The sequence below is a fragment of the Terrapene carolina genome, unplaced genomic scaffold, assembly GCF_002925995.2.
Source record: "Terrapene carolina triunguis isolate 2854851 unplaced genomic scaffold, T_m_triunguis-2.0 Scaffold62, whole genome shotgun sequence".
NCBI classification, from domain to species: domain Eukaryota; kingdom Metazoa; phylum Chordata; order Testudines; family Emydidae; genus Terrapene; species Terrapene triunguis.
In genome coordinates this window covers 16,959,405-16,964,610 of record NW_020664413.1, presented here as the reverse complement: position 1 = coordinate 16,964,610, position 5,206 = coordinate 16,959,405, and positions in this window count along the sequence as shown.

Genomic DNA, 5,206 nt, shown 5'->3' with positions numbered 1-5,206 from the left:
TGTGAGTGTCTTGGGGGTTGGCTTTGTTCTGAGACTGGGTGCTGTTTCACTTACGAACTTTCCTCTTACTCTGCTCTGCAAGCTGAAAATAATATAAATACTTGTATTTCAGACAAGCTTTTATCTTCCCTGTCTAGCTGATGCTATTTGTAGAGGGTTTCTTTAAACCTTCCAATATCAGGTAATTAGAAAATCTGACTTTCACTTTATTTTAAGATATACTTTTGTTTTGTTGCATGTTTAAAGTAAAACATTCAAAACAGAGACAGGTCCAAAATATGATGTTGCCTGATGAGGGCAGATAGTCTTGTTTTTGGTATACTCCCTGGTTTGTGAACTGGCAGAAAAGTGCAGCCACAGGACAAATGTGGATTCTTAGGGTGTGGAGTTTTGTGAATTAGTAACTAGATTTTTAACCTTCAATCCTTCAGTCAAATCTTAGGCTATTTTGCTCATGTGAAGTTGTGCAATGAGAGCCTCCTGACATATGCTGAAAAAGACAAAGAAAATCACAAATGTGAGCAACTGTTAATTTTTACTCTTCTTGTTTAGCTTTGTCTTCAAAAGAAGTGAAGATGCAGTCACAATGAGCCAGGGACCTAAAGATCTCTTGTAGCTGATAAAAAATACTAAACAAATATTTCTTTTGAGTGATTGTCCACACTGATCCCATTCTTGGTGTGTGTGTGGGGCTGACTTGTGAATGGGGCCCACACTGTGTGAAATTGTATTATTTTGAATAGCAGTGGCCATTGGGGCTGTGCTTATGTCCTAGTCCTGTGGTCCTCAACCTTTCCAGGCTACTGTACCCCTTGTAGGAGTCTGATTTGTCTTGCGTACCCCCAAGTTTCATCTCACTTAAAAACTACTTGCTTCTAAAATAGACATAAAAATACAAAAGTCTCACAGCACACTATTACTGAAAAAAATGTTTATGGTTTCATTTTTGCCATATATAAAATAAATCAATTGGCATATAACTATTGTACTTACATTTCAGTGTCTAGTATATAGAGCAGTATAAACAAATCATTGTATGAAATTTTAGTTTGTACTGAATTCACTAGTGCTTTTTATGTAGTCTGTTGTAAAACTAGGCAAATATCTAGATGAGTTGATGTACCCCCTGGAAGACCTCTTAAGTACCCCCAGAGGTAAATGTACCCCTGGTTGAGAACCACTGTCCTAGGCCCTAGCAACCACCATAATTGAGGGCATAAGGAGTAGGGGTGGCCTCAACTTGCCACCCCATGGCTGCGAGGCAGAATTCTGCGGTATCCACATGTCTTCACCTGCAGAGAGACTTAGTTAGACCTATTGTTGAGGTGTGGTGGTCGTTTTTTTTTTTTTTTTTTTTAGTTATATAGACAAGTTTAATTTACACATTTGTGTAAAAATAAAAAAGGCAAAGTAAAAATAAAAGTAAGTTTTAGTGAGATTCAGGGCGTTGGTCGGATTCTTGCCCCCCTGCACCAGGACCAGACATAGGCCTAAAGTGGCTGATGGCAAATCTCTAGAATTTAAGGTCTGCCTTTCTTGCCATTCAGAAGGGCCTGTCAACAATAGCCACTTGAGGTGCTTCCTGTGCTTAGGAGAGGGGCACATGTCTGAACACTGGTCCTTGCACAAGACGTTTTCAAAGCACACTCTAGAGGCTTGAGAAGGCAGATTGAAGCTACGTCTTCTAGAGGTATCTCTGCAGACATTTACAGATCCTGGCAAGCAACTGGAAAGACCACCTTTTCTTGGACACTCTCACTTCTCTAGTGCCATTCTGCCACCAACCCAGGAAAGGGGCCACAGGTAGCACAGCACCAAAGATCAAAGGTGCAGCTCCCTCTCCAGTCACAAGACAAAAATCATATCCTAAGATTGAGCCTAACCCAAGCACTAAGGTGAAATATGCACAGATTCACACAGCACTGCACTGCTACTGGTATTGCTCAGGCAGCAGGCCCTTCTCTGGCACTGTGTGCATTCACCAGCTTACTCTGACAGCAGCGATACCAAGGAAACCTGTGCCGGGCTCATCAGTACCTATCACCGGGGCCCTAGTGACACATGCAGCACCGATGGACTCATCTATATAGAAAATCTTGCTGGCAGAGAGGCAATTCTTGGCACCAACTGACTTGGCCCGGTACCAGATTCCCCAGTCCTGGACCAACTTAAGAGCTGGTTCCTTTCATCACCTGTTCGAACTGGCCACAGTCCTCGCTCAGCTGGGGGACACTGGACTGGCATGCCCCCTCTAGGGATGAGGACTGAGCTCTCTCATCCTCTTCAGGAGAATGTAGCAGACTATTCTTGTTGGAATGTGACCCTTCCCCACCGTGGATAACCCAGTGGGATGTGAACAGGCAGTCGAGGGAGGAATCCTTTAGAGGCATGCATTAATCTGGATCCAGAAGGGAACCACTGAACTGGTACCCTCCTGTGTGCCCTCCTTCCCCTCAGTAACTTTACCAACCTTGGGCCTGTAGCCTTTTATTCTATTTAATGTTAATTGTACTCCAGTGGGTTCTGCTCTGGCAGCTACAGTCTCAAGTTCAATAGAATTATCTCTGTTCGTTCTGGATCTACAGTCCATAGGAACACATGAAACTATATACATTGTACTTATCTTTAGGAATTGTATATGCTGTGACATTTATAACTTTATTGGTAACTTTAATAAAAGTACTAAAAGATAGATGCTCTTGTAACTGTATGTGTTATTTGCCTATGGTTTCATGTGTTCCTATGGACTGTAGATCCAGAACGAACAATGTATCAATTATACCTACAGACATACATCCTCCTAGATGGTGTTATGGATTGACCATCAATACAGGAGTTGTTCCTGCTGGAGTTTCCCATAGGAAGCTCAGTTTGCCTACTCTGGGCACCCTTTTTTATACTGTTAGTCTGTCTATACCTACATTCTACCTATGTACATGAAAGTGTCAACCCTCTCTTTCTTATTGGTCTGTGTCCCCTAGAAACACAAGAGACCCCGAATTCTATAGGCTGTGTAGGTTCTTGTTCTTGACGTACCACCTTTATCTCACAGTTAAGGCACATACTGGATACAATATTTGTTGTTACAGCACTTTATAATTTAAATTTAATCTTCCCAGCTATACTTTTGTAAAATTACCAGTTGGTACCTCTTTTTCCCCATAATCTTTTGGGTTATTTCTCGGTCATTGACTTGCGCCATCATTTCTTGTCTCTAAGCCCTGAAATAGCTAAGCTAAAGTCTTTCAGGCATTAACCCACAGTTTCTTGCATTTCAGCTTGTCCTACTCATGTCTACTACATAGTTCCTCTAAATACTGACCAGTCTTATACTTTTCATCAGAGTTGATTTGTAGGATTATAACATACAATGAATATATGTAATATAACATTGATTAATCATAACATCACACAATAAATGGATACTAAACTAAAATCATTGGCTACAGGCCCTAAGGGCCTCCTTGGGGTTATCCGTCCGTACATTAGGAAAATGGCTTCCTCAGCAGACTCCAGGATAATTTTCCTCAAAGCAACTAAGCCAGCTGGCTCCAGTACCAAATCTGGTAACAAGTGTTGGAGGAGGAACAAGAGCTTGGAAGAGAAGACCTCCAACCATTGGCTAGCTATTGTCCCCCGAAAAGACGATTAAGCTTCCCTCTATAGCCCCATTGGATGAACTAAAAGTTTTTTGGGATCTGATGAGGATGTTAGCAGGTGCTCTGTATATCCCTCAGAAAAGCAGCATAAATTATTGGACATGCTATAGCCATAATCGTTGGGTAGAATGGCCTTACCAATCAAGTAGGGGATTTTAGAACAGGCAAAGATTATATGAGCTACTCCTGCATGTGTCCCTGTGATCTCCAAGTATGCAGACAGAAGATACCAGGTTCTGATGGATGTAATTATTTTTTTTCAGCATTCCATCCCAGGGTGTCTGATTGTCCATGCTCTGCAACAGACCAGATCTAACTTCTCTGCAAGTGGGTCTTTCTTGTTCAAAGCATCCTTGGTGATGCTTCAACTACGAGTTGCCAATTATCAAGAACTTCTTGCAAAGTATGATTCCTCAGTTGAAGTTCAGTCAACACCTTCTCCACTCACTATGCCTTGGTGCAAGTCTCCAGATCAGATGGAAGCTTCAGTGGGGCTGTCCTTAAGCTGATATATTAAATAGGACTCCTCTTGTTATGCTTATAAGAAGCACATGGGATCTTTTTCAGGGGAAAAGGCAATACGCCACTTTTATTGAAGATACAACAATTAGCATATGCATTCAGTCACACACACACTGTCCTGCCAGTCGATGTTATAGTTACCAGTCCAGAGTCTGGATCAATCTAGTAGCCAGCTAGGTTGATCACGGGTAGGTAGGAGCCAGCTTCTGTCGGTCGTCACACGATGCTCTGGGGAAGTCTTTGCAGGACAAACCCAAAGTTTCATGGCAAGGCACCCTGTTTATATAGTGATTTTTTTTTTTTTTTTCTTCACTGGGACCAATGAGTTTTGCACCATAATGCTGTAATCAATTGTTGTTTGACGAGTGCTTGTTTTCTTAAGTTGTCCTTCTCATTCTTTATCTTGTTCTTTCATTAAGTCTCTCAGGGAGTTACTCCATGCTGGTTTTGATCACAACTTTCTTGTCCCCATTGATAGGTGCCTGTCTCATCTTTAGAGTCGTCAATCTGCCCTCTTCCGACATTTGCATGTTGTAATCTTCTGGCGCCCTTGCGTCTGTCCTCAGTTCCTCCCTAGAACGTCTGGTTCGGTGACGGCCTTCACACTTATCTTCTAACGCACACATTCCTCATTCACACACAAAACCGAATTGATTTACACAGAACATTTGATCAGGAACATCAAATTGCAATGCAAGAGAAAAACAATCATATTCTTATTTTAAAATGCTAAACCAACAACAAAGTGATGACCCTAAAAGGTCTGTTACTGCCTTGAAATCTGCCCAGACACAGATTCTGGCTGATGCATCTTTACCAATGGCCCATTAGGCCATTTCCCCGATTCAAAAAGGGTGGCTGGCAGGATATGATCAAATCATACATCAATACATTTAATACATGCTACATTATTATTCTTTATCTTTCATTCTAAATTATACAAAATACAAACATAAAATCCTACTACTACACTCTTACTAGGGTGACCAGATCACCCAGGTCAAATATCGGGACGCGGCGGGGGG